The sequence below is a fragment of the Equus quagga genome, chromosome 9 (assembly GCF_021613505.1).
Source record: "Equus quagga isolate Etosha38 chromosome 9, UCLA_HA_Equagga_1.0, whole genome shotgun sequence".
In the NCBI taxonomy this organism is placed as follows: Eukaryota; Metazoa; Chordata; class Mammalia; order Perissodactyla; family Equidae; genus Equus; species Equus quagga.
This window is the reverse complement of record NC_060275.1, coordinates 113,533,579-113,546,861: the sequence shown is the minus strand read 5'-3', so window position 1 is coordinate 113,546,861 and position 13,283 is coordinate 113,533,579. Positions and strand designations below refer to the sequence as shown.

Genomic DNA, 13,283 nt, shown 5'->3' with positions numbered 1-13,283 from the left:
GTGCTGTCCTAAAGATTGTACAATTATTAACTACCTCGCCTTTATAGCAGTTGCCCAATGAAACAGTTACTATTATAAATTTTATTAATAGTTCTATTATTTTTTTATTAATAGACTATTTTTTAGAGCAGCTCTAAGTTCACAACAAAATTGAGGGAAAGATACAGAAATTTCCAACGTGCCCCCTGTCTCCACACATGCGCAGCCTCCCCATTATCAACATCCCCCACCAGAAGGGAACATTTGTTACAATTGATGAACCTACAATAACACATCATAATCACATGAAGTTATCATCTTCTTTTTACACATGGGGAAACTGAGGCACAACACCATTAAGAAACAAGTCCAAGGTCACAATAAATGGCAGAGCTGAGATTCAAACCCAGGCAGCATTTTCTTGAGGGTCTCTGAACCACTTCACTCTGTAGCCACTCTAAACCAAATTTCCGGGGTGAACTCCATGTTTAAGTAATATTTTTTAAATAAATGTCATAGAGTCAGAGCACCAGTAACCTTTGGTCTGCTAATTTTCAGCCTTTTTTCTAACAAGAGGACCCTATTTTCAAAAGCCTTCACTCCAGCTCCCGTCTCCTCTCAGAACATTTTGGGGGAAAATCCAGTGCCATTTTAAGCAGTTTAGAAACAACCAGTTTTATTTCAACCTCCTCTTTTCACAGGTGTGGAAACTGAGGCCCCAAGAGAGGAAGTCGTTGATAACAGCTGATTCTCTGAACTAGTTGATAGCAGAGCTGGACCTAGAACCCAGGATTCCTGATACCAGTCGGCCACTTGTCGACATCCCTTGGCACCCTGGTTAATGACGAAATAAGTGTTCCATATAAAAGTACAATCTAATATCTATCGGTTTAGAAACATGGCTAAAGACACATGAAAATGACTCACCAGAAGAGCCACAAGATAGTCATTCACCCACACATCCCTCTCTCTCTAAACCTTCAGGGTCAAATATCCTAGTGGGAAATTTGGGATTCCAGCTGTACCTCCCATCTATGGAGTCCAAAGCCCTTTTCAGGCAAACCTGGGCAACCAAGTTCCTGGCCCAGTTGTCCAGGGAGAAAGTATGTAATAAAAACTTTACTGATCTGAGATTACGGCTGAGCAAGAACTAAAACCCCGAGTCCCTCTGTTCATCTGTCCATCTGTGTCCAGTGCACGCCCCAGCCCTGGGCTCGTCCTCCAGGCTCACACCTGAGGACGGGCCTCTACCTGCATGTGGAGACACAGAGGCTCCCCTGCAGCAGCTCTCTAACTGATTTACAGGTTGACCTGCAGAACTTCACGTCTTAAACTTTTCCATGACTAAGTTTCTCCCTGTGGAAAGTATACTTCCCTCCCTGAGGGTGTTGAGAAATGGCTAAACGCACCTGGCTGCCTGGGGAAAGTGCCTCCAATGGAGGCATTAGGATGGGGCGGCTGTGTCATTACCAGGATGGCTACTGTCGATTATTCATGCAGCTGCTCAAAACAAGTCTCCAGGAGGAGAAAAAGACTTCTGGAAAAACTGCAGGTTTAACACACAAGTAAGACCCTTGGTTTCACGTTGAGATTAAGTGAGACAGCATCCTTCATTTAAGGTTTTTCTGTTTCTATATCCAGGCATCTGGATGCAATCTTAATAAAAAATTCTATGTATTGTCCTATGAAGATAATAAGTAGATAGGAAAAAGCCTTTTTAGCTTTTGTTTTATCATAAGAATTTTTTCTGTTTTAGAAACTGTTAATTAAAGTTAGTGCCAGAAGTTTTATTTTCCGGTCTCTTTCATTTGTTTTTACTAAATAAAAGAAGGTGTGTAAATAGACAAGCATGCACCTACACCTCTAATAGGACAAAAGAAATCATATGATCTTGTAGATCTATTAAGAAAGTAAAAAATTAATAATAATAATAATAAAGAACTCAGAGAGATACTAAGATCTTATTAAAAATAAGATACATACAACTAATAAATTTCTGTAGACATTACATGAGCTCCAAAGAGGTAGGACCTTTCTTTATTCAACTTTACAAAGCATTTTGTTGCATTTTCCTGGGGCTGTTTTAATATTTGATTTCCCTGGGCAGTCAGCTGTCAATCTCCCCAGGATTGGGATTTCCATTTCACTGGTCTTTAATCTTGCAAAGCATCCAGGCTATTCTTTTCAGAGATTATAAATAAGTAAATAAAACAATCTGCAAGTAAAAACAAAAAAGACATACAAGCTGCCTACATTTCCACAACAGAGCATTCTGTGCCTACTCACTATATTTATTCTTGAGTTATAGCAAATGACAATTTCCATCTGGACTTTTTTTCATAAAGGCATTTCTCATTTCATCCTGTGATAATTTGAAAAACTATGTACTCTGTGTAACCATAAATAAAATAGCTTACAGCACCACTCCAAAAATTTTTCTCAACCTTCATGCATACTAAACTAGTTGTTCTAATCCAGGCAAAAGAAATCGGGTCAGCAGGCTGAACAACGGAAAGGGAGAAATAAATGGCATGTCTCTGGCATGTTCTCTGTTTTGCTACTGATTATCTTGGGAGGCTCCAGAGTTTAATAAATCTTCTTAATTGGACACTTAGCTCAGTCACTGGGCTAAAGCAGACAATTAAGAGACAAGTCTCCGTTGTGCATGTAACTCTATGCCTTATCTATACCATGGGTGTCCTGTGAATTCAACCACTTCAGGGGCCAGGCATCTCCAGCCCATATCCAAGCATCATCAAGTGGAAGCAAAAGTGCATCCCTAGCTGCGCACCAATAAAGGCACACCCGAGGCTCATGTATACCAGCCCCAACTGGCACAGGCTGGGTACTTCTCTTGTCAGCCACAGATTGAGAGTCAAGTCACAGCATTACCACGTCTCACCCACTGCCAGAAGGATGGCTCATCCCCAGCCCAAAGAATTAAACTGTGCTGGTGACTCACCCACAAGGAAGAGAGAGAAGAAGGAAGGAATAAAATTCATCTTGTCCCTACCAAATAGAAAAACTTACATAAAATATGCAATCATGATTAGAAAATATCACAAGCTATAACTTAGAGGAGGATCAACTGAGGCTAATTAAGGCTAAATAACACTGTGACTGTCGGTGCTAGAGCTTCCTTTTAGAATGAGAGAGCAGGTCTTAGCTAAATTCAGGCAAGGCATTCTCTGGAATGAAAGACTCTGTCTCCTTCAAGAAGGTAGCCTCCTGGCCCATAAATGATGGGTGGAAAATCAGTCTTGTCCTGGATTCCAGGTGTACTTTCCTTTACCCCTCCCTTCTTCTGCTTGTTCTAACTGAACCCTAGAGAATTATTTCTATGAAAATAAAACATAGTCTACCATTTCCTAGGTTATCCTATACTTAAATGATTTTTCTTTGAAACGGCCATCAGATTGACTAACAACATTCTTTAGACTTTCAGACCAAGAGGGTCTCAGAAAACAAAGACCTATGAACTGCTCTTACTGTGATTCCTCTATCTGTTTACTATTATTTTCTACACTGAACAGTCACCGTTGTTATTATTTTCTTGAATAAAAAGACTTCATTACCAAAACACAGCATTCATATATGCATCCATCAGCAATGTCTGGTGTTTCATCCACCATGTCTACCATTCCACATAACCCACCACATGAAACGTATGTGGGATGATTGTTGGCAGGAGATAAAACAGCACCTGCATTCCCAGCTAGGGATCACAAGGTCAGGCGGCCAGGCATTGGGCTCCTAGGAGTTAGAGTGAAGGGGACTTTAGGAAAGATGAGCACATCCCCAGGAGAATGGGAAATAAAATTATGCAATGACAGGACAGTGGGAAAAAGCTTTTCTCAAATCATCCGGGGAGTACTCTGAGGAAGGAGAAAGGGCATTCCTTAAACATATACTACCTATGATGGCAAATGCAATGCAAGCTATATAGATGAAACCAACTAGAAGTAAGGGCATTGGGCTGAGAAGAGTAGAGGGAAGTCAACTGGCTTCTGGAGACTTAGACAAGATTTAGAAAGTGTAGGCAAAGAGTATTCAAGGCTTAAATGGCATGCCCATAGTATTGAGCAGGGTGGAATGAGGACTCACATAAATGGGCTGGTATACATTGAAATATTGGGGCAAAACCTTCCAGCACATTCCATGGGACTTCATAAAGGAAGAGCATAAGAAGAGAGGGTAAGAATGAATGCTTGAAATTGCTGCATAAATTGGAGAAATTAAATCATCATGTATTTTCACCCTGTTAAGTATACACAGTTACAGGACAGGGAAGGCAAATAATAGTAGATATTATTTCACAATGTTTTGATTACACATGGACAACAAAAACTCCACATGCTTAATAAAAGTCAAGTTACATAGTAATAATAACTTACATGTTTCTGAAACATTACTGTACTGGATCTCCCCAACAGCCTAGCATTTACAAAGTTTATAACTCCCCCTTTAAATGAATTTCAGTGAATGCAAGCAACGTGTGTACCAAAATAGGTGTGTACAAACTCTATAAAGTAAGTAAAACCCATCTGAAGAAATTAGGAAAGAACAGTCCCTAACATTTTTTCTATCTTATAAGATCTGATTCAAAATTATCACTTACTGTCTTTCTTGTTTAACTGGACGAAAGCTAAAAGAACATCCAACTCTTCTGTCACTGTGAAATGAAAATTTATTATGCAATCATTTTAGTAAAACACATATTACATGCATAAATAGACGTCTTTATCATCATAGTTCATGTAATAATATTTGAGACTTTAAAGGATACCACTGAACAAAATTAATTTCAGTTACAATAAATGAAGCATAAGATATAGAAAACTCCACTCTGCTGTGTTCAAGATCTAGCAATTCATGATGAGTAAGAAAAAATTACTTTCATCTAAGATGATAATTTTCTCTAACTCTTTCTGCTGATGCCTATCCATTATATTCTCTTTAAATGAGCATAAAATAAAAAAAAAGTCTCTTTGATTAGATTTTATAACATAGATCTACATTCAGTGCTTTAAATATCATGGATCTTGTATAAATATTAAGATGGAAATATGTCCATTTACAAATATTTACAAGTCATTGGCTTGATTGATGCCTTTACTGTCTACTAATCATAACACGAAAACATTGGTAACATTCTTTACCAGAAATCTTCACACAAATGTGACAAGAAGCAAATATAAAGCTCTTAGCAAAATCTACCAAACCTACTCATTAGAACAAAATATCAACCACAGGTATCATTCACAAGCAAGGGAAGAATTTTTCCAAGAATCAGAGCACGGGCTTTTGAGTTAACAAATCCTGGAATGAATTCCAACTTCATGGTTCTACTTTGGGAAAGTCACATCACTTCTGTGCCTCAGCTTTATCTATTAAATGGGAATAACACCCCTTACCTTGCAGGGTTTTCATCATTAGTGACATAACACTTGAAAAATACCTATTACAGTGCCTGACATAGAGCAAGTCTGCTACAAATATTACACCACTTCATAGATGGCTATCCAATAAATATTACACCATTTCACAGATGTGTCTCAATTTTGTGTGACTCATTGCCACCCAAAGCTTAGCACACTTGTTACAAGGATAGGAGAAGCTCTGCTCACCATGAGACAGGATAGATCTGTAAGCAGATGGACATTTGACCCAAATGAATCAGAAACTTGCAGTTTTCAAATGAAAAGTCAATCACCACTTGATTTATCCAATAAGTGGCTACTTTTCAGACGCAGCTTTCAAAAAACTTCTTTCTTTAAGTAAAATTTCTCTACAGAATGAAAAAAAAACCCTTTGTCAGTACAGAAGAAGCTGCACCAGCCACAGGAACTTGACTGCACAGTGTCTAGGGTTCCTCAATAGTAAGATGGAGTTCTCCTACCTAATAAAGTGATGATGATCACTGAACACAGACACCCGGAAGATGCCTGGGGCCTTGGAGATGTAAAAGGATAGCAGGAGGAAAGACAGGACTCTAAACACTTTGTCCCACATACCAGAGGACAAACAATCACCAAAGAAAACTTAGAGGAACTTAATTTAACTTCAAGCACGCGCTGGAAGATGAAAAAAAATAGCATTTTCTTTGACATTAATTGCATTAAAACCAGTATTTTTGTAATTTTCTCATCCTCTATCTTTTTTCTTTCAGTTGGCAAGGTGTCAAAAGGCAATAAAGAGAAAAAAGTACTTCCAGATGGTTGGTCCAAGCAAATGGGGTGGAATTTCCTTTAAATAAAAAGGAAAATATATGAAATAGAAGCCCTGCTAACCTATCAAATCAAAACGACTACTGTCTGCATCGTTATAATTCACTCACTGGTTTATGGCCTCACTCTGTTTCAAAGAGTTTCCCGAATTCACATAATGTTCTGCAGTGCTAGAGGTGGCATCCAGTCTCTGATTTAGCTCAACAACACAGACTGTGAAATCTCCCATTGTTAGACAATTTTCTTCTTCAGAACACATTTGAGAAAGTTGAGCAGCAAAATAATAATAATAATAATAAATTTGTGTGTGTGTCCTTTCAAGGCAGCTTTAACTTGTACTCACTCAGCTCAGTAAACTCTGTTGGTTTGAGGGGTAACACCAAAAAGATTTTCACTTTGTCCTTCTAAGGATACATTTGACTCTAATCCTTGTGTTGTTTTGAAGAGTTGACAGGAGGCAAATGAAATGACGGTAGTGGGTCATCAGATCACAAGTTAAGTCACAAAGCTCTTCTCTTAGAAAAACAAACTCTTAATTTCTTCAGCCTTCAGTTAGAGGATTGGAGTTTATTTGTCCCACTCTTTCACTCTAAAATCCATGGGCAGATAAATGAGGGTAAAAGGAGTTGAGAATTGGAAATGTGGGAGGTCAGGGATAATGGAGGTTAACTAGGGGTAGCATTCATTCACTCTAACCCATTTCTGACCACAGGTAACTAAAGGATGAACACAAAATTAATTATTCATCAAAAGCAGCCCCCTCTTCCCAGCCATGAGATTCAGGTGGAGGTGTGCCTCCCAGAGCTTCTGGGGAAGGGAGAGCAGACACTGTCACTTGCCATCTCCTGCTTGCCTCACTTACATCCCAGGGTTATCGCATCCATGTAGCGGATGGAAGCTATTGGCATAAGGTCAGGAATACTGTTGAAGGCAATATGAAAATTACAGGGCATCAAGTCCAAGAACCAGCCTTCACAGATGTATGGCTACGTGGTGCACACAAGTCTTCAAGACTTTTATATTTGTCCTGCTTTTCATTTAGTAGAGTGCATTTAGAATAGCTTGCAATAGTTCAAAACCAGGGACAATTTTACTCCCTCTGCCTGGGAACACTTGGCAATGTCTGGAGACAATTTTGGCTGTCACAACTGAAGATGCTACGGACATCTACTTAGTACAGGGTGCAATGCTGATAAATATCCTGAAATACACAGAAAAGCCCCCCCACAAAAAGAAACGATCCAACCCAAAATGTCAATAGTGCTGAGGTTGAGAAACTCTGCTTTAGACTGGGAAAAAAAAATGTAACTTAGGTAGCATTATGCCCTAGAGGAAAGGAATTGGTAAGACCAATTACCGAACACAATTATCAGATCCCTTCCTATGATTCTAATCAAAGCCTGGCCATTGGCTCACAATTCCTGCCACCCAATAGAGATGTTCTATATCATCTGCATATGACAACTGCCCTCATGGTTCACAAATAGTGACAGCACGCTAAGCTGTAAGATCCTTACACTGAAACTTTTCTCAGCTACTAAAATAGGAAGTGTGGTCCAGTCATCGGACCATTTTCTATCTTTTATATCCTATACAGATTTTCTCCTTATTTTGCCATGTAAAAAAATAAGAGAGGCAATTTATAGCAAGCATTTCAACTCTCTGCTGTATTATTTTAAGATTCTGCTCTTTGACATTTTACCCATAAGAAGTTTCACTAGAATAAATAAAACAAGTTGGACACAATTCACGGACAATTGTTTTTCAAAGAATTTTTTTTTAAGATTATACGCTGCAACTTCTAATTAAATATGCTATCCTACTGGATTGCATATACAGAATTTATTTACCATTTCTACTTATGCACATCATTTGCTTTGCTAAAAGATTTTCTTTTAATTTCTCACATAAATCTACATTTATTTAAGCCTTAAGTGGGATCCCAGTTTGTGCATTTTTATTCTCAACTTTCCATATTATTTGATCCCTGTTATTCTTTAGCACTGCCTGTAATTGGCAAAGTAAGAACCAACTCTTACTTCTTGTAGTTTTCAAAGAGGAGCAGGAATGACCGTGAAGGTTCAATTCACCGAATTCCCTACCTGCATTTCTCCCTCTTGAGACGTTTTTCCCTCACTTTTATATCGTATCTTTATCGTCACAGATCCTGGGACCCGCACATCCCTTGCCTACCAGCCATTCTGATAGACAACGTTATTTTAACATTTATTAAATCCCTTCTGTCTTAGCTCGGACGGCTGTGACAATACCACAGACTGGGTGACTTAAGCCACGAACATTTATTTTCATAGTTTGTAGGCTGGGAAGTCCAAGATCAAGGTGCTGGCAGATTTGGTATCTGGTGAAAGCCTGCTACCCCGTTCATAGGCAGCAGTCTTCTCAGTGTGTCCTCACAAGGCAGAGAGAGAAGGAGGGAGAGAAGAAGCCTGTCTCTTCTATAAGGGCACTAATCTCATTCCTCAGGGCTTCACCTTCATGACCTAATCACCTCCCAAAGGCCCTACCTTCTAACCCATCTTGTTGGGGATTAGATTCAATATATGAAACTTAGAGGGACACATTCGGTCTATAACACCTCATGTATGCAAGACAGAGCACAATAAGAGCAGACACTCCGTCTTCCACGTGCTCTGCCTCAGTGGCAGCAGCCTTTGGTTTCAGCATGGAATTATCAGATGCTTTCCCATGACTGCAATCAAGCTGCTTGTCATTTGCTCACAGTTCCTGCCACCAAACAGGAGTGTTCTTTATCCTTGGCACACAGCAACTTCCCTCTCCATAGTGGCCAAATACTGAGGGCACACTAAGCTGTAAGCTCCTTAAGAAGGGGAGCTCTGATATCTATGTCTTTATACACCAGAGTATAAACCTGTAGTAAATATGCTCCTGATGTTGACGAGGACAAGTAATGAGGAAGAAAGTGCCCAGAGACAACTGTTGGTGCCAAGAGGGGCTCAGGTGGGTAACAAGCATCTTAAACATTGAGGACAAAGTAAAGGACAAGTAGAATATGTCTGGGCCAGACTCTGTGCCTCACCTAGAAGCATGGGCAGAGGCAGAGAAAGGGTGTACGAAATCACGTTGACAGTCAGGCCCAGTGAGGAAAAACTGCACCTCTAAGCTGAGGACCAAAGGGGACAAGGCAATGACAGTCTTTGGATGGTGACTACCTAGCTGCCCTTCTCCTCAGCACAGCTGGGTAACTTCTTTGGAAGGTGTGCAAACTTAAGGCATCACAGACCAGAGACTGGCTTGCTAGTGCTCTGACAGTAGGGATAAAACGGGAGGCTTCACCTTTTTCCTGGGACCTGCATGCATGCACAAGTACACAGTAGATTTAAATGTCTACAAATGACAGCCAAATGACTTCTGTTTATTCATCTAGGGAGTATTTCACTTTCCTCAAGAATCGGTGTATGACAAGACATGGAAAAGCTCGACTAAATCAACACATAACCAGCAAAAACAAATCAAGTTTTCAGAAGGGCAAATTAGGGACAACTTTTGTTTGTCTGTGGCGTCACACAGAGAAAAATTATGACTAGAATAGAGACTCTGATGTGCATCCCAAAAGCCCTATTTGTACATCTACAGTCAAACCACTGGCTTCAGGATGTGCTCTGCTGGGCCCTTGGCGGCCATATTGGTTCCAGACATAGTCCAAATAATGGAAGGGCATTTCTTCAAGAGCAACACCATTCCATTGCTCCTTTGTGTTATTTGCTGGTACACTTGCACACATGGCACTCCATCACAAACCACACACGATGCACAGAAGCTCTTCAAACAATGGACCAGAGAGTCTGTTGAAACTCTTAGGGACCTCTACCTTTGTCACTGATTCATACGTATGTCCCCATGCAACTTGCTGATGTTTCTTCCTTCCCCCTCTTCTGCCACCAGTTTTCCTCCTTTTAAGTAACAGCAGCAGCATTTGTCAACAGATCGGTGCTGGGGGGACTGTATTATATTCAATCTTTCTGTTTATACAACACCTCTTGAATAAAAAGTTAAGCATTTACCATTATAATTTGTTTTAATTATAGTATTTGTCACTACCCATAATAAACAAGAAAATTATGGTATTTGCACACTTAGAAGAGGAAAATGAAACACGAGAAGCATTTTTGACATGTTTGGTTACTTGTGTGCTGGAGAGAAGGGGAAATATTAAATATCTTACGTCAAATACTAAGGACAGACTTAGGATTTGTAATCCACTGCTGGTGAATGTTTATCTTCTAAGAAGGAAATGTTTGAAAGGAGAATGTATGTTATCAGAAGACAGTCAGAAAGGATTCCTGACATAAGGAAGCAGTGGTTGGGGGTTGGTGAAGAGCCTCTATTCCTTGTAGGAGTTATTTTAAGCCTTTTAAAGAAATGGGAAGGTGGGGGCTGGCACAATGGTGTAGTGTTAAGTTCACGTGTGCTCTGCTTTGGCAGCCCAGGGTTCACCAGTTTGGATCCCAGGCACAGACCTACATACCACTCATCAAGCCATGCTATGGTGGCATCCCACATACAAAACAGAGGAAGACTGGCACAGATGTTAGCTCAGCAACAATCTTCCTTATCAAAGAAAAAGAAAAGAAAGAAAGAAAGAAAGAAAAGAAATGGAAAGCCTTTCTCATGATCTTCCTTGTAACCAGAACTCTACTATGTCCAGAAAATAGTGTTAGAGTTCACGGAGCCCAGATTCCCAAATCCTCATACTTTTCAAGCTCAAGTCCTATTGCAGGGCCACTTCTTGTTGCTTCTCCCCTTACCCATGAAACCATTGTTAGCAGTCTAGTGGTCACCCTTCTAGGTCTTTCTCCATGTTCATGCAATCACATACAAACACATGTATACAGACTTGGGGGATGAGGGTCTTTCTGCTTTGTAAAATGAGATTCACTTTTCTCACTTAATATTATGAAAATCTCTCTCAGTTAACCAGGAATGATTTAAATTACTCTTTACATGGCTTCATCATATCTGAGGCATTCTTATAATCTAATGGATACATAATGTAGAATCTGTGGATGCATACTCAATATGTGACGCATTTTTTTGAGTTGTTTGGGGTGGAGAGAGGAGAACACTGAAAACAATGCCACTATAAACATCAAATTTACATACGCTTATAATACGTATGTTAGAGTTTTTATTTTTATAATCTATATTCCCAGAAGTGACACTACTGGGTCAAAAAGTTTGTGTGTGTATATACATATATATATAAATATATATATATACATTTGCTGAGGAAGATTGTCTCTGAGCTAACATCTGTCCTGATCTTCCTCTTTTTGCTTGGGGAAGATTGTTGCTGAGTTAACATCTGTGCCAATCTTCCTCAATTTTGTATGTGGGATGCTGCCAAGCATGGCTTGATGAGCAGTGTGTAGGTGCACACCTTGGAACTGAACCCGTAAACCACAGGCCACCGAAGCAGAGCACAGAAACTTAACCACTACACCACCAGGCCAGCCCCAAGTTTGTATATTTTTAATAGGAGTTGTCAGACTGCTTTCCCAAAAACGTAAACAATTCACATATCCATCAGGAATGGGCGAGAACCCATTTTATCAGCATCTTTACCAGCAATAAGTGTTTTCCTGTTTTATTCTTTTTTTTTTTTTTGCCAGTCAGAAGAATGATATTTTATTTGCAATATCTTAATAATAGTGGATGAAACACCATTGCATCTACTTACTGAACATCAGCATTTACTCTTAGCTGGATTGCCTATTCATATCTGCCCATTTTCTTGTGGGTTGTTTGAATTTTTCTTATCAATGTATAGCTCTTTGTAGATTAGAAACATTAACCTTATGTCTATCATATACATGGCAAGTATGGTCTCTATCTAATATTCAGCTTGTGGGATTGTTTATATAATCTTCTAGCATAGACTTTTTTTCAAATGACAACCAAATTACACACTAGCCCTTACGGTGCCAAAAAAAGAAAAGGAAATCCGCAGAAAATCCCCAGTCTGCAACTGCTAAAATTAAAACTAAAATATCCACCGAAATATAAACTTGGAACGAATCCAGTATAAATAAAATGACACATCCAAAAATGCATTCTTCACCATTGACACAAATGCCATCTTTACCCTTCCTTGGCTTTGAGAAAGCAATCACACATAAAGTCGGTAACGTGGCTAGTCCCACCCCTGTGAAGTGGATGTTCCTATTGTGCTGCTCTCTGTCATTCTTAAATCCGGGCAAAGCCTTTGTTTTGGTGAGTCTTCAGCTACCAATACTACTCTGTGCTGTCCATCAGATGGATTCTGTGACCAGAAGATATGGAGACGCCCCGTAATATATGCTTAGCTCAGAAACTGTCTCCAGCATCCAGAGAATCAGGAATCCTGGAAAAAGAACAGTGTAGTCCTATATATGAAGCAGGGTGAATTTGAAGGGAGGAACTGTCTCTGTATTTCTTTAAAAATGGTAGGTGGCATCAACATTTTTCTCCACTTTAGAGATAAAGAATCAAGGAGGCTAAGAACGGGACGCCATCTACCAGAGAACTGGTTTCTTACATTTTCATGGAGAGTTTCTGCTATCAGGCTCTGTCATCTCCCAGAATTTTGCAAGTAATAAAGTCAGAGGCTTTTTATTAGGTGGTAAGGAAGGAGAGAAATATATTTATTATTCTACCTGATCTTCCTAAGCATCTTTCAGTGTCACTGGCTTTTTTTATCTCATTGAATTTTATCGGACTATTATTGGTATCAACAATAAAAATGTTTTATAGTGTTTCTAATCCCAAAAATGGTGGAATAAAATTAGTCTTAAAAAGGATAATGGAACCCCTTTCACCCCACTCACCTGATCTGAAAGCCTGGATCAACTGTAAAATCATATTATAATCACAGGGTATGTGCTCTGGGTCTCGTAGACAATACGTAAGCAATTGTTAAAAGCCTGATCAGTTGAGGTAAATTCCCCCTTTATAGCTTACTGCCCTCAGTGAGTTCCATATCACTCATCTGAGCAGAGACACTGCCACCACATGCATTATCTGACATCTGAACACCAGGATGTTCAGCAGAGAAGGAAA

General features: G+C 39.5%; 1 protein-coding gene across 3 annotated transcripts in view; it reads right to left on the bottom strand.

Annotated features, from left to right (window-relative positions):
* SEMA5A (semaphorin 5A) overlaps positions 1 to 13,283 on the bottom strand; it is a 459,076-nt gene that overhangs the window by 320,329 nt on the left and 125,464 nt on the right. The window contains exon 3 of one of the 3 annotated variants that reach the window (XM_046672377.1): positions 4,598 to 4,651. The exons of the other annotated variants lie outside the window; for them this stretch is intronic. The gene's annotated coding sequence lies outside the window, so the exon portion shown is untranslated. The remainder of the gene's footprint in view (positions 1 to 4,597; positions 4,652 to 13,283) is intronic. 3 annotated transcript variants of the gene reach the window in all.